The 22,712-nt window shown below is 44.8% G+C and overlaps 1 protein-coding gene across 5 annotated transcripts in view; it reads left to right on the top strand.

The window, feature by feature from the left end:
* Nucleotides 1–22,712, top strand: part of PDE4A (phosphodiesterase 4A) — a 599,090-nt gene that overhangs the window by 327,351 nt on the left and 249,027 nt on the right. The window lies entirely within an intron of this gene.

The raw sequence follows: 22,712 nt of genomic DNA on the forward strand, positions 1-22,712 counted from the left end.
GTGGGCTGAACCAGTGCTCATGGGAGTGCAAGCGATTGATTCACTGGGAATCAGCGACATCACTTAGGCATGAGCCTCACAGTGGCTCATCCCACAAGATGACTGCCACCTCCTTGTGTAGCAGATGTTGTAGTATGGCATGGTATTTCATTTGTAGCGGTTTCCTGTAGTCTCGTACTTTTTATGGAGAAAGACTAGCAAATTCTGGTTGCCAGCTAGCTATAATGCTGGTGGTCCAGGACCAAATCAAATTATTTATGGTCAATGTGTCGCTCAAAACCAGTGCTTGTGGCTGGCAAACATACATTTGTGGACAAATAAAAGGCAACCGCGTCCACCACAACATAACTGTACCTACAGGTGACAGAAAAGCACAATTTACTTACTTTAATAATAATTTTTGGCCTTGGGGTGCTGTGAATAAAATGCTGATACTCTGGGGTCCAGAGATTCATGAAAGTTTTGGAACCACTGCCATAATGCCTGATTAGTACATGATGTTCCTGGCTCCTAAATACCTCAGCCTATTGATTGCCTTGATTCGTTTGTTGTAGAAAGTGGATTGTGGGAAAATGCCTCTTCCTCTATTACAGGAAATCATTTTGTGAAGTTGCTCTTTGCTCGCTGACATATTTCTGTAAAAGTCTGTCTTGAAAGGGGTTGATGAGAAAAGGAAGGTATCTAATGTCACTACTGTAATGATTTACATTGAAGGTGCAGTGGCTGTTGGAGCACTCATATGATTCCACACTTTTATCAGCCACAGCCTGTGGTATCTCACGTAAGGAGAAGTCCATCACAGCGCCTATGGCAGGTCCCTTGTCTTTACATCCCTGGCCTCTGCTATGTAATGTATTTTTTTTTGCAGGTGGTTAATTCTGTGCTACTGCTGGATTTTCTTGGCTTGTAGTCTGTTGTGCCTTGGTTGACTTTATGGATACCACCAGGAGGTGGATACTTTACAGTGTGTGTGTGTGTATGTATGTATGTATGTATGTATATGTGTATATATATCTCTATAGTAGAAAGAGAATGGGCAGCACTCCGCGGATTTATAATAACAGAGACAGCTACAACAGCTTACTGTAAGTTTGAATCAGTGGAGTGCTGCCCGTTCTCTTTCTACTTTGCATGGTCCGTGGGAAGGCCCTGGTGATGCAGTTTCACGAGTGTAGTACCGGTCAATTGGTATGATATATAATATACATGCTGTTTTAGAATAAGGGACAGCATCGGGTGGTGGTGTGCTCTTATTTCCGGGTCCTCTGCTGTCATATCTTGGTCACATAGTTGGTATGACATCTGACAAAGCACAACGGAATATGCTGCACTATATAAGAAACAATATTCCCCATTTGTCTGTTGATGAATATCCTGTTTGGGGACAAGGTGCCTGGTAGGACGTTTATTACATGATCTTACAGATCTCTAAGCAGACCAGCAGTCAAGACATACAGTATATAGCATAACCCACTGTTCTACTATAGCTAAATCTTCCTACTTGCCCACATCCAACACGCTATATGCTCAGTCACAGGCTTTACCATATAGAATGAATCCACGTCTGTATCGCATGCCCCTCAGACTGCTCACGGTTGCAGATACAAGTAGACTGTGTTTAGTTCATTAATAAGGTATGTTTTAGTAACAAAAACTAGAAATGCAGATGCAGTTGGTAATGATGAACGTCTGCCCCCATTATTAGCGTCACTGTTTAGATTTGCCCGTGATATCTTTTATCAATATCACAGGTCATAGAATAAACTGTGGAACAATATTGATAAAATGAACTCTCTTTGCTAGTGCTTGTCTCTTGGCACATTGGTATGTGCTGGTCACCTCCACATCCCTGTGCGGGATCAGTACGTATTACCGCCGGACGGAATCTCCTGTGCTATTGTAGTAGTAGTAGTACTATTCAATTTTTTTATTTTTTTTATAAAGAAGCCTAATGTGGGGTAGGGGAAATGATGCCTACTGCCCTCCAGTGGCTCCGGCCTTGGGTCTGCCTGAGCAGTAGAATGTGGGCTCCAGTCTAGCGCTGGCAGTGGTGGTATAGTTGAGAGTAGATGGAACAATGGAACAATATATAACAAATGGGGCTTCACTGAGGGCTTACCTTGTCTGCCGACTGCTGTTGTGCTTTCCTCTCTATACATCCATCTCCTGTTGACCTGTCGTCCTCCCTAATCTGTGCGGCATCTTTTTTTCCAGGCGCGGAGGACTTCTTCCCCCTGCGATGCTGTAGCACAACTCAGAATCCGGCCGCATGTGATGGCTTAAATAAGCTGTGGGTGCGCCCGGTGACGCGGGGACATGATTCTTTGGGTTCCAATGAGTTCGGGAGGGGCGGTCCCAGTTGAACCCTCCCACACCTGCGCTGTCTATAATGTAATAGAGAGGAGATGTATAATACACAGCTATTACCGGGCTCTCCCCCAGAGGTTTCTGCGCTGTGTATAGTGTAATAGAGAGGAGATGTATAATACACAGCTATTACCGGGCTCTCCCCCAGAGGTTTCTGCGCTGTGTATAGTGTAATAGAGAGGAGATGTATAATACACAGATATTACCGGGATCTCCCCCCAGAGGTGTCTGCGCTGTGTATAATGTAATAGAGAGGAGATGTATAATACACAGATATTACTGGGATCTCCCCCCAGAGGTGTCTGCGCTGTGTATAATGTAATAGAGAGGAGATGTATAATACACAGATATTACCGGGATCTCCCCCCAGAGGTGTCTGCGCTGTGTATAGTGTAATAGAGAGGAGCTGTATAATACACAGATATTACTGGGCTCTCCCCCCAGAGGTGTCTGCGCTGTGTATAATGTAATAGTAGAGAGGAAATGTATAATACACAGATATTACCGGGATCTCCCCCCAGAGGTGTCTGCGCTGTGTATAGTGTAATAGAGAGGAGATGTATAATACACAGATATTACTGGGATCTCCCCCAGAGGTTTCTGCGCTGTGTATAGTGTAATAGAGAGGAGTTATATAATACACAGATATTACCGGGATCTCCCCCCAGAGGTGTCTGCGCTGTGTATAGTGTAATAGAGAGGAGTTCTATAATACACAGATATTACTGGGATCTCCCCCCAGAGGTGTCTGCGCTGTGTATAGTGTAATAGAGAGGAGATGTATTATTTATTTATTTATTAACAGTTTCTTATATAGCGCAGCATATTCCGTTGCGCTTTACAATTAGAACAACAGTAATAGAACAAAACTGGGTAAAAACAGACAGACATAGAGGTAGGAAGGCCTTGCTCGCAAGCTTACAATCTATAGATGTATAATACACAGATATTACTGGGATCTCCCCCCAGAGGTGTCTGCGCTGTGTATAGTGTAATAGAGAGGAGATGTATAATACACAGATATTACTGGGATCTCCCCCAGAGGTGTCTGCGCTGTGTATAGTGTAACAGAGAGGAGATGTAGTGTATAGTGTAATAGAGAGGAGATGTATAATACACAGATATTACCGGGATCTCCCCCCAGAGGTGTCTGCGATGTGTATAGTGTAATAGAGAGGAGATGTTTAATACACAGATATTACCGGGATCTCTCCCCAGAGGTGTCTGCGCTGTGTATAATGTAATAGAGAGGAGCTGTATAATACACAGATATTACCGGGATCTCCCCCCAGAGGTGTCTGCACTGTGTATATTGTAATAGAGAGGAGATGTATAATACACAGATATTACTGGTACCCCTCCCCCAGAGGTGTCTGCGCTGTGTATAATGTAATAGAGAGGAGATGTATAATACACAGATATTAATGGGATCTCCCCCCAGAGGTGTCTGCGCTGTGTATAGTGTAATAGAGAGGAGATGTATAATACACAGATATTACTGGGATCTCCCCCAGAGGTGTCTGCACTGTGTATAGTGTAATAGAGAGGAGATGTATAATACACAGATATTACCGGGATCTCCCCCCAGAGGTGTCTGCGCTGTGTATAATGTAATAGAGAGGAGATGTATAATACACAGATATTACTGGGATCTCCCCCAGAGGTGTCTGCGCTGTGTATAGTGTAATAGAGAGGATATGTATAATACACAGATATTACTAGGATCTCCCCCCAGAGGTGTCTGCGCTTTGTATAATGTAATAGAGAGGAGATGTATAATACACAGATATTACTGGGATCTCCCCCAGAGGTGTCTGTGCTGTGTACAGTGTAATAGAGAGGAGATGAATAATACTCAGATATTACCGGGATCTCCCCCCAGAGGTGTCTGCACTGTGTATAGTGTAATAGAGAGGAGATGTATAATACACAGATATTACCGGGATCTCCCCCCAGAGGTGTCTGCGCTGTGTATAGTGTAATAGAGAGGAGATGTATGATACACAGATATTACTGGGACCCTCCCCCCCCCCTCCCCCAGAGGTGTCTGCGCTGTGTATAGTGTAACAGAGAGGAGATGTATAATACACAGATATTACTAGGATCTCCTTCCAGAGGTGTCTGCGCTTTGTATAATGTAATAGAGAGGAGATGTATAATACACAGATATTACTGGGATCTCCCCCGAGGTGTCTGCGCTGTGTATAGTGTAATAGAGAGGAGATGTATAGTACACAGATATTACCGGGATCTCCCCCCAGAGGTGTCTGCGCTGTGTATAGTGTAATAGAGAGGAGATGTATAATACACAGATATTACTGGGATCTCCCCCAGAGGTGTCTGCGCTGTGTATAGTGTAACAGAGAGGAGATGTATAATACACAGATATTACTGGGATCTCCCCCCAGAGGTGTCTGCGCTGTGTATATTGTAATAGAGAGGAGATGTATAATACACAGATATTACTGGGATCTCCCCCCAGAGGTGTCTGTGCTGTGTATAGTGTAATAGAGAGGAGATGTATAATACACAGATATTACCGGGATCTCCCCCCAGAGGTGTCTGCGCTGTGTATAGTGTAATAGAGAGGAGATGTATAATACACAGATATTACTGGGATCTCCCCCCAGAGGTGTCTGCGCTGTGTATAATGTAATAGAGAGGTGCTGTATAATACACAGATATTACTGGGATCTCCCCCCAGAGGTGTCTGCGCTGAGTATAGTGTATTAGAGAGGAGATGTATAATACACAGATATTACTGGGATCTCCCCCAGAGGTTTCTGCGCTGTGTATAGTGTAATAGAGAGGAGATGTATAATACACAGATATTACTGGGATCTCCCCCCAGAGGTGTCTGCGCTGTGTATATTGTAATAGAGAGGAGATGTATAATACACAGATATTACTGGGATCTCCCCCCAGAGGTGTCTGTGCTGTGTATAGTGTAATAGAGAGGAGATGTATAATACACAGATATTACTGGGATCTCCCCCAGAGGTGTCTGCGCTGTGTATAATGTAATAGAGAGGAGATGTATAATACACAGATAATACTAGGATCTCCCCCCAGAGGTGTCTGCGCTGTGTATAGTGTAATAGAGAGGAGATGTATAATACACAGATATTACTGGGATCTCCCCCCAGAGGTGTCTGCGCCGTGTATTGTGTATTAGATGAGAAGATGTATAATACACAGATATTACCGGGATTCCCCCCCCCCCCAGAGGTGTCTGCGCTGTGTATAGTGTAATAGAGAGGAGATGTATGATACACAGATATTACTGGGATCTCTCCCAGAGGTGTCTGCGCTGTGTATAGTGTAATAGAGAGAAGTTGTATAATACACAGATATTACTGGGATCTCCCCCCAGAGGTGTCTGCGCTGTGTATAGTGTAATAGAGAGGAGATGTATAATACACAGATATTACCGGGATCTCCCCCCAGAGGTGTGTGCGCTGTGTATAGTGTAATAGAGAGGAGATGTTTAATACACAGATATTACCGGGATCTCCCCCCAGAGGTGTCTGCGCTGTGTATAATGTAATAGAGAGGAGATGTATAATACACAGATATTACTGGGATCTCCCCCAGAGGAGTCTGCGCTGTGTATTGTGTAATAGAGAGGAGATGTATAATACACAGATATTACCGGGATTCCACACCCCCCCCCCCCCCCAGATGTGTCTGCGCTGTGTATAGTGTAATAGGAGCTGTATGATACACAGATATTACTGGGATCTCTCCCAGAGGTGTCTGCGCTGTGTATAGTGTAATAGAGAGGAGATGTATAATACACAGATATTACTAGGATCTCCCCCCAGAGGTGTCTGCGCTGTGTATAATGTAATAGAGAGGAGATGTATAATTCACAGATATTACCGGGATCTCCCCCCAGAGGTGTCTGCGCTGTGTATAGTGTAATAGAGAGGAGCTGTATGATACACAGATATTACTGGGATCTCTCCCAGAGGTGTCTGCGCTGTGTATAGTGTAATAGAGAGGATATGTATAATACACAGATATTACTAGGATCTCCCCCCAGAGGTGTCTGCGCTTTGTATAATGTAATAGAGAGGAGATGTATAATACACAGATATTACTAGGATCTCCACCAGAGGTGTCTGTGCTGTGTACAGTGTAATAGAGAGGAGATGAATAATACTCAGATTTTACCGGGATCTCCCCCCAGAGGTGTCTGCGCTGTGTATAATGTAATAGAGAGGAGCTGTATAATACACAGATATTACTGGGATCTCCCCCCAGAGGTGTCTGCGCTGTGTATAGTGTAATAGAGAGGAGATGTATAATACACAGATATTACCGGGATCTCCCCCCAGAGGTGTCTGCGCTGTGTATAATGTAATAGAGAGGAGCTGTATAATACACAGATATTAATGGGATCTCCCCCCAGAGGTGTCTGCGCTGTGTATAGTGTAATAGAGAGGAGAAGTATAATACACAGATATTACCGGGATCTCCCCCCAGAGGTGTCTGCGCTGTGTATAGTGTAATAGAGAGGAGATGTATGATACACAGATATTACTGGGACCCCCCCCCCCCCTCCCCCAGAGGTGTCTGCGCTGTGTATAGTGTAACAGAGAGGAGATGTATAATACACAGATATTACTGGGATCTCCCCCCAGAGGTGTCTGCGCTGTGTATAGTGTAATAGAGAGGAGATGTATAATACACAGATATTACTGGGATCTCCCCCCAGAGGTGTCTGCGCTGTGTATAATGTAATAGAGAGGAGATGTATAATACACAGATATTACTGGGATCTCCCCCCAGAGGTGTCTGCGCTGTGTATAGTGTAACAGAGAGGAGATGTATGATACACAGATATTACCGGGATCTCCCCCCAGAGGTGTCTGTGCTGTGTATAGTGTAATAGAGAGGAGCTGTATGATGCACAGATATTACTGGGATCTCTCCCCCCCCCCCCCCCCCCCCCCAGATGTGTCTGCGCTGTGTATAGTGTAATAGAGAGGAGATGTATAATACACAGATATTACTGGGATCTCCCCCCAGAGGTGTCTGCGCTGTGTATAGTGTAATAGAGAGGAGTTCTATAATACACAGATATTAATGGGATCTCCCCCCAAAGGTGTCTGCGCTGTGTATAGTGTAATAGAGAGGAGATGTATAATACACAGATATTACCGGGATCTCCCCCCAGAGGTGTCTGCGCTGTGTATTGTGTATTAGATGAGAAGATGTATAATACACAGATATTACCGGGATTCCCCCACCCACCCCCCCAGAGGTGTCTGCGCTGTGTATAGTGTAATAGAGAGGAGATGTATGATACACAGATATTACTGGGTACTCCCCCAGAGGTGTCTGCGCTGTGTATAGTGTAATAGAGAGGAGATGTATAATACACAGATATTACTGGGATCTCCCCCCAGAGGTGTCTGCGCTTTGTATAATGTAACAGAGAGGAGATGTATAATACACAGATATTACTGGGATCTCCCCTGAGGTGTCTGCGCTGTGTATAGTGTAATAGAGAGGAGATGTATAGTACACAGATATTACCGGGATCTCCCCCCAGAGGTGTCTGCGCTGTGTATAGTGTAATAGAGAGGAGATGTATAATACACAGATATTACTGGGATCTCCCCCAGAGGTGTCTGCACTGTGTATAGTGTAATAGAGAGGAGTTGTATAATACACAGATATTACCGGGATCTCCCCCCAGAGGTGTCTGCACTGTGTATATTGTAATAGAGAGGAGATGTATAATACACAGATATTACTGGTACCCCTCCCCCAGAGGTGTCTGCACTGTGTATATTGTAATAGAGAGGAGATGTATAATACACAGATATTACTGGGATCTCCCCCAGAAGTGTCTGCGCTGTGTATAATGTAATAGAGAGGAGATGTATAATACACAGATATTACTGGGATCTCCCCCCAGAGGTGTCTGCGCTGTGTATTGTGTATTAGATGAGAAGATGTATAATACACAGATATTACCGGGATCCCCCCTCCCCCCCCCCCCCCAGAGGTGTCTGCGCTGTGTATAGTGTAATAGAGAGGAGATGTATGATACACAGATATTACCGGGATCTCCCCCCAGAGGTGTCTGTGCTGTGTATAGTGTAATAGAGAGGAGCTGTATGATGCACAGATATTACTGGGATCTCTCCCCCCCTCCCCCCCCCCCCCCCCAGATGTGTCTGCGCTGTGTATAGTGTAATAGAGAGGAGATGTATAATACACAGATATTACTGGGATCTCCCCCCAGAGGTGTCTGCGCTGTGTATAGTGTAATAGAGAGGAGTTCTATAATACACAGATATTACTGGGATCTCCCCCCAGAGGTGTCTGTGCTGTGTATAATGTAATAGAGAGGAGCTGTATAATACACAGATATTACCGGGATCTCCCCCCAGAGGTGTCTGCGCTGTGTATAGTGTAATAGAGAGGAGTTCTATAATACACAGATATTACTGGGATCTCCCCCCAGAGGTGTCTGCGCTGTGTATAGTGTAATAGAGAGGAGATGTATAATACACAGATATTACTGGGATCTCCCCAGAGGTGTCTGCGCTGTGTATAATGTAATAGAGAGGAGATGTATAATACACAGATATTACTGGGATCTCCCCCAGAGGTGTCTGCGCTGTGTATAGTGTAATAGAGAGGAGATGCATAATACACAGATATTACCGGGATCTCCCCCCAGAGGTGTCTGCGCTGTGTATAGTGTAATAGAGAGGAGATGTATAATACACAGATATTACTGGGATCTCCCCCAGAGGTTTCTGCGCTGTGTATAGTGTAATAGAGAGGAGTTGTATAATACACAGATATTACCGGGATCTCCCCCCAGAGGTGTCTGCGCTGTGTATAGTGTAATAGAGAGGAGATGTATAATACACAGATATTACTGGGATCTCCCCCAGAAGTGTCTGCGCTGTGTATAATGTAATAGAGAGGAGATGTATAATACACAGATATTACTGGGATCTCCCCCCAGAGGTGTCTGCGCTGTGTATTGTGTATTAGATGAGATGTATAATACACAGATATTACCGGGATTCCCCCCCCCCCCCCCGAGGTGTCTGCGCTGTGTATAGTGTAATAGAGAGGAGATGTATGATACACAGATATTACCGGGATCTCCCACCAGAGGTGTCTGTGCTGTGTATAATGTAATAGAGAGGAGCTGTATGATGCACAGATATTACTGGGATCTCCCCCCAGAGGTGTCTGCGCTGTGTATAGTGTAATAGAGAGGAGATGTATAATACACAGATATTACCGGGATCTCCCCCCAGAGGTGTCTGCGCTGTGTATAGTGTAATAGAGAGGAGATGTATAATACACAGATATTACTGGGATCTCCCCCAGAGGTTTCTGCGCTGTGTATAGTGTAATAGAGAGGAGTTGTATAATACACAGATATTACCGGGATCTCCCCCCAGAGGTGTCTGCGCTGTGTATAGTGTAATAGAGAGGAGATGTATAATACACAGATATTACTGGGATCTCCCCCAGAAGTGTCTGCGCTGTGTATAATGTAATAGAGAGGAGATGTATAATACACAGATATTACTGGGATCTCCCCCCAGAGGTGTCTGCGCTGTGTATAGTGTAATAGAGAGGAGATGTATAATACACAGATATTACTGGGATCTCCCCCAGAGGTTTCTGCGCTGTGTATAGTGTAATAGAGAGGAGTTGTATAATACACAGATATTACTGGGATCTCCCCCCAGAGGTGTCTGCGCTGTGTATAGTGTAATAGAGAGGAGATGTATAATACACAGATATTACTGGGATCTCCCCCAGAGGTGTCTGCGCTGTGTATAATGTAATAGAGAGGAGATGTATAATACACAGATATTACTGGGATCTCCCCCAGAGGTGTCTGCGCTGTGTATAGTGTAATAGAGAGGAGATGCATAATACACAGATATTACCGGGATCTCCCCCCAGAGGTGTCTGCGCTGTGTATAGTGTAATAGAGAGGAGATGTATAATACACAGATAATACTAGGATCTCCCCCCAGAGGTGTCTGCGCTGTGTATAGTGTAATAGAGAGGAGATGTATAATACACAGATATTACTAGGATCTCCCCCCAGAGGTGTCTGCGCTTTGTATAATGTAATAGAGAGGAGATGTATAATACACAGATATTACTGGGATCTCCCCCAGAGGTGTCTGTCTGTGTACAGTGTAATAGAGAGGAGAAGAATAATACTCAGATATTACCGGGATCTCCCCCCAGAGGTGTCTGCGCTGTGTATAATGTAATAGAGAGGAGATGTATAATACACAGATATTACTGGGATCTCCCCCAGAGGTGTCTGCGCTGTGTATAGTGTAATAGAGAGGAGATGTATAATACACAGATATTACCGGGATCTCCCCCCAGAGGTGTCTGCGCTGTGTATAGTGTAATAGAGAGGAGATGTTTAATACACAGATATTACCAGGATCTCCCCCCAGAGGTGTCTGCACTGTGTATAGTGTAATAGAGAGGAGATGTATGATACACAGATATTACTGGGATCTCTCCCAGAGGTGTCTGCGCTGTGTGTAGTGTAATAGAGAGAAGTTGTATAATACACAGATATTACTGGGATCTCCCCCCAGAGGTGTCTGCGCTGTGTATAGTGTAATAGAGAGGAGATGTATAATACACAGATATTACTGGGATCTCCCCCAGAAGTGTCTGCGCTGTGTATAATGTAATAGAGAGGAGATGTATAATACACAGATATTACTGGGATCTCCCCCAGAAGTGTCTGCGCTGTGTATAATGTAATAGAGAGGAGATGTATAATACACAGATATTACTGGGATCTCCCCCAGATGTGTCTGCGCTGTGTATAGTGTAATAGAGAGGAGCTGTATGATGCACAGATATTACCGGGATTACCCCCCAGATGTGTCTGCGCTGTGTATAGTGTAATAGAGAGATGTATAATACACAGATATTACCGGGATCTCCCCCCAGAGGTGTCTGCGCTGTGTATTGTGTATTAGATGAGAAGATGTATGATACACAGATATTACCGGGATTCCCCCTCCCCCCCCCCCCAGAGGTGTCTGCGCTGTGTATAGTGTAATAGAGAGGAGATGTATGATACACAGATATTACCGGGATCTCCCCCCAGAGGTGTCTGTGCTGTGTATAGTGTAATAGAGAGGAGCTGTATGATGCACAGATATTACTGGGATCTCCCCCCAGAGGTGTCTGCGCTGTGTATAGTGTAATAGAGAGGAGATGTATAATATACAGATATTACCGGGATCTCCCCCCAGAGGTGTCTGTGCTGTGTATAATGTAATAGAGAGGAGCTGTATAATACACAGATATTACCGGGATCTCCCCCCAGAGGTGTCTGCGCTGTGTATAGTGTAATAGAGAGGAGATGTATAATACACAGATATTACCGGGATCTCCCCCCAGAGGTGTCTGCGCTGTGTATAATGTAATAGAGAGGAGATGTATAATACACAGATATTACTGGGATCTCCCCCAGAGGTTTCTGCGCTGTGTATAGTGTAATAGAGTGGAGTTGTATAATACACAGATATTACCGGGATCTCCCCCCAGAGGTGTCTGCGCTGTGTATAGTGTAATAGAGAGGAGTTCTATAATACACAGATATTACTGGGATCTCCCCCCAGAGGTGTCTGCGCTGTGTATAGTGTAATAGAGAGGAGATGTATAATACACAGATATTACTGGGATCTCCCCCAGAGGTGTCTGCGCTGTGTATAATGTAATAGAGAGGAGATGTATAATACACAGATATTACTGGGATCTCCCCCAGAGGTGTCTGCGCTGTGTATAGTGTAATAGAGAGGAGATGCATAATACACAGATATTACCGGGATCTCCCCCCAGAGGTGTCTGCGCTGTGTATAGTGTAATAGAGAGGAGATGCATAATACACAGATATTACCGGGATCTCCCCCCAGAGGTGTCTGTGCTGTGTATAATGTAATAGAGAGGAGCTGTATGATGCACAGATATTACTGGGATCTCCCCCCAGAGGTGTCTGCGCTGTGTATAGTGTAATAGAGAGGAGATGTATAATACACAGATATTACCGGGATCTCCCCCCAGAGGTGTCTGCGCTGTGTATAGTGTAATAGAGAGGAGATGTATAATACACAGATATTACTGGGATCTCCCCCCAGAGGTGTCTGCGCTGTGTATAATGTAATAGAGAGGTGCTGTATAATACACAGATATTACTGGGATCTCCCCCCAGAGGTGTCTGCGCTGTGTATAGTGTAATAGAGAGGAGATGTATAATACACAGATATTACTGGGATCTCCCCCAGAGGTTTCTGCGCTGTGTATAGTGTAATAGAGAGTAGTTGTATAATACACAGATATTACTGGGATCTCCCCCCAGAGGTGTCTGCGCTGTGTATAGTGTAATAGAGAGGAGATGTATAATACACAGATATTACTGGGATCTCCCCCAGAGGTGTCTGCGCTGTGTATAATGTAATAGAGAGGAGATGTATAATACACAGATATTACTGGGATCTCCCCCAGAGGTGTCTGCGCTGTGTATAGTGTAATAGAGAGGAGATGCATAATACACAGATATTACCGGGATCTCCCCCCAGAGGTGTCTGCGCTGTGTATAGTGTAATAGAGAGGAGATGTATAATACACAGATAATACTAGGATCTCCCCCCAGAGGTGTCTGCGCTGTGTATAGTGTAATAGAGAGGAGATGTATAATACACAGATATTACTAGGATCTCCCCCCAGAGGTGTCTGCGCTTTGTATAATGTAATAGAGAGGAGATGTATAATACACAGATATTACTGGGATCTCCCCCAGAGGTGTCTGTGCTGTGTACAGTGTAATAGAGAGGAGAAGAATAATACTCAGATATTACCGGGATCTCCCCCCAGAGGTGTCTGCGCTGTGTATAATGTAATAGAGAGGAGATGTATAATACACAGATATTACTGGGATCTCCCCCAGAGGTGTCTGCGCTGTGTATAGTGTAATAGAGAGGAGATGTATAATACACAGATATTACCGGGATCTCCCCCCAGAGGTGTCTGCGCTGTGTATAGTGTAATAGAGAGGAGATGTTTAATACACAGATATTACCTGGATCTCCCCCCAGAGGTGTCTGCGCTGTGTATAGTGTAATAGAGAGGAGATGTATGATACACAGATATTACTGGGATCTCTCCCAGAGGTGTCTGCGCTGTGTGTAGTGTAATAGAGAGGAGATGTATAATACACAGATATTACTGGGATCTCCCCCCAGAGGTGTCTGCGCTGTGTATAGTGTAATAGAGAGGAGATGTATAATACACAGATATTACTGGGATCTCCCCCAGAAGTGTCTGCGCTGTGTATAATGTAATAGAGAGGAGATGTATAATACACAGATATTACTGGGATCTCCCCCCAGAGGTGTCTGCGCTGTGTATTGTGTATTAGATGAGAAGATGTATAATACACAGATATTACCAGGATTCCCCCTCCCCCCCCCCCCCCCAGAGGTGTCTGCGCTGTGTATAGTGTAATAGAGAGGAGATGTATAGTACACAGATATTACCGGGATCTCCCCCCAGAGGTGTCTGCGCTGTGTATAGTGTAATAGAGAGGAGATGTATAATACACAGATATTACTGGGATCTCCCCCAGAGGTGTCTGCGCTGTGTATAGTGTAACAGAGAGGAGATGTATAATACACAGATATTACTAAGATCTCCCCCCGGAGGTGTTTGCGCTGTGTATATTGTAATAGAGAGGAGATGTATAATACACAGATATTACTGGGATCTCCCCCCAGAGGTGTCTGTGCTGTGTATAGTGTAATAGAGAGGAGATGTATAATACACAGATATTACCGGGATCTCCCCCCAGAGGTGTCTGCGCTGTGTATAGTGTAATAGAGAGGAGATGTATAATACACAGATATTACTGGGATCTCCCCCCAGAGGTGTCTGCGCTGTGTATAATGTAATAGAGAGGTGCTGTATAATACACAGATATTACTGGGATCTCCCCCCAGAGGTGTCTGCGCTGAGTATAGTGTATTAGAGAGGAGATGTATAATACACAGATATTACTGGGATCTCCCCCAGAGGTTTCTGCGCTGTGTATAGTGTAATAGAGAGGAGATGTATAATACACAGATATTACTGGGATCTCCCCCCAGAGGTGTCTGCGCTGTGTATATTGTAATAGAGAGGAGATGTATAATACACAGATATTACTGGGATCTCCCCCCAGAGGTGTCTGTGCTGTGTATAGTGTAATAGAGAGGAGATGTATAATACACAGATATTACTGGGATCTCCCCCAGAGGTGTCTGCGCTGTGTATAATGTAATAGAGAGGAGATGTATAATACACAGATAATACTAGGATCTCCCCCCAGAGGTGTCTGCGCTGTGTATAGTGTAATAGAGAGGAGATGTATAATACACAGATATTACTGGGATCTCCCCCCAGAGGTGTCTGCGCCGTGTATTGTGTATTAGATGAGAAGATGTATAATACACAGATATTACCGGGATTCCCCCCCCCCCCCCCCAGAGGTATCTGCGCTGTGTATAGTGTAATAGAGAGGAGATGTATGATACACAGATATTACTGGGATCTCTCCCAGAGGTGTCTGCGCTGTGTATAGTGTAATAGAGAGAAGTTGTATAATACACAGATATTACTGGGATCTCCCCCCAGAGGTGTCTGCGCTGTGTATAGTGTAATAGAGAGGAGATGTATAATACACAGATATTACCGGGATCTCCCCCCAGAGGTGTGTGCGCTGTGTATAGTGTAATAGAGAGGAGATGTTTAATACACAGATATTACCGGGATCTCCCCCCAGAGGTGTCTGCGCTGTGTATAATGTAATAGAGAGGAGATGTATAATACACAGATATTACTGGGATCTCCCCCAGAGGAGTCTGCGCTGTGTATTGTGTAATAGAGAGGAGATGTATAATACACAGATATTACCGGGATTCCACCCCCCCCCCCCCCCCAGATGTGTCTGCGCTGTGTATAGTGTAATAGAGAGGAGATGTATAATACACAGATATTACTAGGATCTCCCCCCAGAGGTGTCTGCGCTGTGTATAATGTAATAGAGAGGAGATGTATAATTCACAGATATTACCGGGATCTCCCCCCAGAGGTGTCTGCGCTGTGTATAGTGTAATAGAGAGGAGCTGTATGATACACAGATATTACTGGGATCTCTCCCAGAGGTGTCTGCGCTGTGTATAGTGTAATAGAGAGGATATGTATAATACACAGATATTACTAGGATCTCCCCCCAGAGGTGTCTGCGCTTTGTATAATGTAATAGAGAGGAGATGTATAATACACAGATATTACTAGGATCTCCACCAGAGGTGTCTGTGCTGTGTACAGTGTAATAGAGAGGAGATGAATAATACTCAGATTTTACCGGGATCTCCCCCCAGAGGTGTCTGCGCTGTGTATAATGTAATAGAGAGGACCTGTATAATACACAGATATTACTGGGATCTCCCCCCAGAGGTGTCTGCGCTGTGTATAGTGTAATAGAGAGGAGATGTATAATACACAGATATTACCGGGATCTCCCCCCAGAGGTGTCTGCGCTGTGTATAATGTAATAGAGAGGAGCTGTATAATACACAGATATTAATGGGATCTCCCCCCAGAGGTGTCTGCGCTGTGTATAGTGTAATAGAGAGGAGAAGTATAATACACAGATATTACCGGGATCTCCCCCCAGAGGTGTCTGCGCTGTGTATAGTGTAATAGAGAGGAGATGTATGATACACAGATATTACTGGGACCCCCCCCCCCCCCTCCCCCAGAGGTGTCTGCGCTGTCTATAGTGTAACAGAGAGGAGATGTATAATACACAGATATTACTGGGATCTCCCCCCAGAGGTGTCTGCGCTGTGTATAGTGTAATAGAGAGGAGATGTATAATACACAGATATTACTGGGATCTCCCCCCAGAGGTGTCTGCGCTGTGTATAATGTAATAGAGAGGTGCTGTATAATACACAGATATTACTGGGATCTCCCCCCAGAGGTGTCTGCGCTGTGTATAGTGTAACAGAGAGGAGATGTATAATACACAGATATTACTGGGATCTCCCCCCAGAGGTGTCTGCGCTGTGTATAGTGTAATAGAGAGGAGATGTATGATACACAGATATTACCGGGATCTCCCCCCAGAGGTGTCTGTGCTGTGTATAGTGTAATAGAGAGGAGCTGTATGATGCACAGATATTACTGGGATCTCTCCCCCCCCCCCCCCCCAGATGTGTCTGCGCTGTGTATAGTGTAATAGAGAGGAGATGTATAATACACAGATATTACTGGGATCTCCCCCCAGAGGTGTCTGCGCTGTGTATAGTGTAATAGAGAGGAGTTCTATAATACACAGATATTACTGGGATCTCCCCCCAGAGGTGTCTGCGCTGTGTATAGTGTAATAGAGAGGAGATGTATAATACACAGATATTAATGGGATCTCCCCCCAAAGGTGTCTGCGCTGTGTATAGTGTAATAGAGAGGAGATGTATAATACACAGATATTACCGGGATCTCCCCCCAGAGGTGTCTGCGCTGTGTATTGTGTATTAGATGAGAAGATGTATAATACACAGATATTACCGGGATTCCCCCACCCACCCCCCCAGAGGTGTCTGCGCTGTGTATAGTGTAATAGAGAGGAGCTGTATGATGCACAGATATTACTGGGATCTCTCCCCCCCTCCCCCCCCCCCCCCCCCCCCCCAGATGTGTCTGCGCTGTGTATAGTGTAATAGAGAGGAGATGTATAATACACAGATATTACTGGGATCTCCCCCCAGAGGTGTCTGCGCTGTGTATAGTGTAATAGAGAGGAGTTCTATAATACACAGATATTACTGGGATCTCCCCCCAGAGGTGTCTGTGCTGTGTATAATGTAATAGAGAGGAGCTGTATAATACACAGATATTACCGGGATCTCCCCCCAGAGGTGTCTGCGCTGTGTATAGTGTAATAGAGAGGAGTTCTATAATACACAGATATTACTGGGATCTCCCCCCAGAGGTGTCTGCGCTGTGTATAGTGTAATAGAGAGGAGATGTATAATACACAGATATTACTGGGATCTCCCCAGAGGTGTCTGCGCTGTGTATAATGTAATAGAGAGGAGATGTATAATACACAGATATTACTGGGATCTCCCCCAGAGGTGTCTGCGCTGTGTATAGTGTAATAGAGAGGAGATGCATAATACACAGATATTACCGGGATCTCCCCCCAGAGGTGTCTGCGCTGTGTATAGTGTAATAGAGAGGAGATGTATAATACACAGATATTACTGGGATCTCCCCCAGAGGTTTCTGCGCTGTGTATAGTGTAATAGAGAGGAGTTGTATAATACACAGATATTACCGGGATCTCCCCCCAGAGGTGTCTGCGCTGTGTATAGTGTAATAGAGAGGAGATGTATAATACACAGATATTACTGGGATCTCCCCCAGAAGTGTCTGCGCTGTGTATAATGTAATAGAGAGGAGATGTATAATACACAGATATTACTGGGATCTCCCCCCAGAGGTGTCTGCGCTGTGTATTGTGTATTAGATGAGATGTATAATACACAGATATTACCGGGATTCCCCCCCCCCCCCCCCCCCCCCGAGGTGTCTGCGCTGTGTATAGTGTAATAGAGAGGAGATGTATGATACACAGATATTACCGGGATCTCCCCCCAGAGGTGTCTGTGCTGTGTATAGTGTAATAGAGAGGAGCTGTATGATGCACAGATATTACTGGGATCTCTCTCCCCCCCCCCCCCCCCCCCAGATGTGTCTGCGCTGTGTATAGTGTAATAGAGAGGAGATGTATAATACACAGATATTACTGGGATCTCCCCCCAGAGGTGTCTGCGCTGTGTATAGTGTAATAGAGAGGAGTTCTATAATACACAGATATTACTGGGATCTCCCCCCAGAGGTGTCTGCGCTGTGTATAGTGTAATAGAGAGGAGATGTATAATACACAGATATTAATGGGATCTCCCCCCAAAGGTGTCTGCGCTGTGTATAGTGTAATAGAGAGGAGATGTATAATACACAGATATTACCGGGATCTCCCCCCAGAGGTGTCTGCGCTGTGTATTGTGTATTAGATGAGAAGATGTATAATACACAGATATTACCGGGATTCCCCCACCCACCCCCCCAGAGGTGTCTGCGCTGTGTATAGTGTAATAGAGAGGAGATGTATGATACACAGATATTACTGGGTACTCCCCCAGAGGTGTCTGCGCTGTGTATAGTGTAATAGAGAGGAGATGTATAATACACAGATATTACTGGGATCTCCCCCCAGAGGTGTCTGCGCTGTGTATAATGTAATAGAGAGGTGCTGTATAATACACAGATATTACTGGGATCTCCCCCCAGAGGTGTCTGCGCTGTGTATAGTGTAATAGAGAGGAGATGTATGATACACAGATATTACCGGGATCTCCCCCCAGAGGTGTCTGTGCTGTGTATAATGTAATAGAGAGGAGCTGTATGATGCACAGATATTACTGGGATCTCCCCCCAGAGGTGTCTGCGCTGTGTATAGTGTAATAGAGAGGAGATGTATAATACACAGATATTACCGGGATCTCCCCCCAGAGGTGTCTGCGCTGTGTATAGTGTAATAGAGAGGAGATGTATAATACACAGATATTACTGGGATCTCCCCCCAGAGGTGTCTGCGCTGTGTATAATGTAATAGAGAGGTGCTGTATAATACACAGATATTACTGGGATCTCCCCCCAGAGGTGTCTGCGCTGTGTATAGTGTAATAGAGAGGAGATGTATAATACACAGATATTACTGGGATCTCCCCCAGAGGTTTCTGCGCTGTGTATAGTGTAATAGAGAGGAGTTGTATAATACACAGATATTACTGGGATCTCCCCCCAGAGGTGTCTGCGCTGTGTATAGTGTAATAGAGAGGAGATGTATAATACACAGATATTACTGGGATCTCCCCCAGAGGTGTCTGCGCTGTGTATAATGTAATAGAGAGGAGATGTATAATACACAGATATTACTGGGATCTCCCCCAGAGGTGTCTGCGCTGTGTATAGTGTAATAGAGAGGAGATGCATAATACACAGATATTACCGGGATCTCCCCCCAGAGGTGTCTGCGCTGTGTATAGTGTAATAGAGAGGAGATGTATAATACACAGATAATACTAGGATCTCCCCCCAGAGGTGTCTGCGCTGTGTATAGTGTAATAGAGAGGAGATGTATAATACACAGATATTACTAGGATCTCCCCCCAGAGGTGTCTGCGCTTTGTATAATGTAATAGAGAGGAGATGTATAATACACAGATATTACTGGGATCTCCCCCAGAGGTGTCTGTCTGTGTACAGTGTAATAGAGAGGAGAAGAATAATACTCAGATATTACCGGGATCTCCCCCCTGAGGTGTCTGCGCTGTGTATAATGTAATAGAGAGGAGATGTATAATACACAGATATTACTGGGATCTCCCCCAGAGGTGTCTGCGCTGTGTATAGTGTAATAGAGAGGAGATGTATAATACACAGATATTACCGGGATCTCCCCCCAGAGGTGTCTGCGCTGTGTATAGTGTAATAGAGAGGAGATGTTTAATACACAGATATTACCAGGATCTCCCCCCAGAGGTGTCTGCACTGTGTATAGTGTAATAGAGAGGAGATGTATGATACACAGATATTACTGGGATCTCTCCCAGAGGTGTCTGCGCTGTGTGTAGTGTAATAGAGAGAAGTTGTATAATACACAGATATTACTGGGATCTCCCCCCAGAGGTGTCTGCGCTGTGTATAGTGTAATAGAGAGGAGATGTATAATACACAGATATTACTGGGATCTCCCCCAGAAGTGTCTGCGCTGTGTATAATGTAATAGAGAGGAGATGTATAATACACAGATATTACTGGGATCTCCCCCAGAAGTGTCTGCGCTGTGTATAATGTAATAGAGAGGAGATGTATAATACACAGATATTACTGGGATCTCCCCCAGATGTGTCTGCGCTGTGTATAGTGTAATAGAGAGGAGCTGTATGATGCACAGATATTACCGGGATTCCCCCCCAGATGTGTCTGCGCTGTGTATAGTGTAATAGAGAGATGTATAATACACAGATATTACCGGGATCTCCCCCCAGAGGTGTCTGCGCTGTGTATTGTGTATTAGATGAGAAGATGTATGATACACAGATATTACCGGGATTCCCCCTCCCCCCCCCCCCCCCCCCCCAGAGGTGTTCGCGCTGTGTATAGTGTAATAGAGAGGAGATGTATGATACACAGATATTACCGGGATCTCCCCCCAGAGGTGTCTGTGCTGTGTATAATGTAATAGAGAGGAGCTGTATAATACACAGATATTACCGGGATCTCCCCCCAGAGGTGTCTGCGCTGTGTATAGTGTAATAGAGAGGAGATGTATAATACACAGATATTACTAGGATCTCCCCCCAGAGGTGTCTGCGCTTTGTATAATGTAATAGAGAGAGATGTATAATACACAGATATTACTGGGATCTCCCCCAGAGGTGTCTGTGCTGTGTACAGTGTAATAGAGAGGAGAAGAATAATACACAGATATTACCGGGATCTCCCCCCAGAGGTGTCTGCGCTGTGTATAATGTAATAGAGAGGAGATGTATAATACACAGATATTACTGGGATCTCCCCCAGAGGTGTCTGCGCTGTGTATAGTGTAATAGAGAGGAGATGTATAATACACAGATATTACCGGGATCTCCCCCCAGAGGTGTCTGCGCTGTGTATAGTGTAATAGAGAGGAGATGTTTAATACACAGATATTACCTGGATCTCCCCCCAGAGGTGTCTGCGCTGTGTATAGTGTAATAGAGAGGAGATGTATGATACACAGATATTACTGGGATCTCTCCCAGAGGTGTCTGCGCTGTGTGTAGTGTAATAGAGAGGAGATGTATAATACACAGATATTACTGGGATCTCCCCCCAGAGGTGTCTGCGCTGTGTATAGTGTAATAGAGAGGAGATGTATAATACACAGATATTACTGGGATCTCCCCCAGAAGTGTCTGCGCTGTGTATAATGTAATAGAGAGGAGATGTATAATACACAGATATTACTGGGATCTCCCCCCAGAGGTGTCTGCGCTGTGTATTGTGTATTAGATGAGAAGATGTATAATACACAGATATTACCAGGATTCCCCCTCCCCCCCCCCCCCCCCCAGAGGTGTCTGCGCTGTGTATATTGTAATAGAGAGGAGATGTATAATACACAGATATTACTGGGATCTCCCCCCAGAGGTGTCTGTGCTGTGTATAGTGTAATAGAGAGGAGATGTATAATACACAGATATTACCGGGATCTCCCCCCAGAGGTGTCTGCGCTGTGTATAGTGTAATAGAGAGGAGATGTATAATACACAGATATTACTGGGATCTCCCCCCAGAGGTGTCTGCGCTGTGTATAATGTAATAGAGAGGTGCTGTATAATACACAGATATTACTGGGATCTCCCCCCAGAGGTGTCTGCGCTGAGTATAGTGTATTAGAGAGGAGATGTATAATACACAGATATTACTGGGATCTCCCCAGAGGTTTCTGCGCTGTGTATAGTGTAATAGAGAGGAGATGTATAATACACAGATATTACTGGGATCTCCCCCCAGAGGGTGTCTGCGCTGTGTATATTGTAATAGAGAGGAGATGTATAATACACAGATATTACTGGGATCTCCCCCAGAGGTGTCTGTGCTGTGTATAGTGTAATAGAGAGGAGATGTATAATACACAGATATTACTGGGATCTCCCCCAGAGGTGTCTGCGCTGTGTATAATGTAATAGAGAGGAGATGTATAATACACAGATAATACTAGGATCTCCCCCAGAGGTGTCTGCGCTGTGTATAGTGTAATAGAGAGGAGATGTATAATACACAGATATTACTGGGATCTCCCCCCAGAGGTGTCTGCGCCGTGTATTGTGTATTAGATGAGAAGATGTATAATACACAGATATTACCGGGATTCCCCCCCCCCCCCCCCCCAGAGGTATCTGCGCTGTGTATAGTGTAATAGAGAGGAGATGTATGATACACAGATATTACTGGGATCTCTCCCAGAGGTGTCTGCGCTGTGTATAGTGTAATAGAGAGAAGTTGTATAATACACAGATATTACTGGGATCTCCCCCCAGAGGTGTCTGCGCTGTGTATAGTGTAATAGAGAGGAGATGTATAATACACAGATATTACCGGGATCTCCCCCAGAGGTGTGTGCGCTGTGTATAGTGTAATAGAGAGGAGAT

The sequence above is a fragment of the Pseudophryne corroboree genome, chromosome 6, assembly GCF_028390025.1.
Source record: "Pseudophryne corroboree isolate aPseCor3 chromosome 6, aPseCor3.hap2, whole genome shotgun sequence".
Classification (NCBI taxonomy): Eukaryota; Metazoa; Chordata; class Amphibia; order Anura; family Myobatrachidae; genus Pseudophryne; species Pseudophryne corroboree.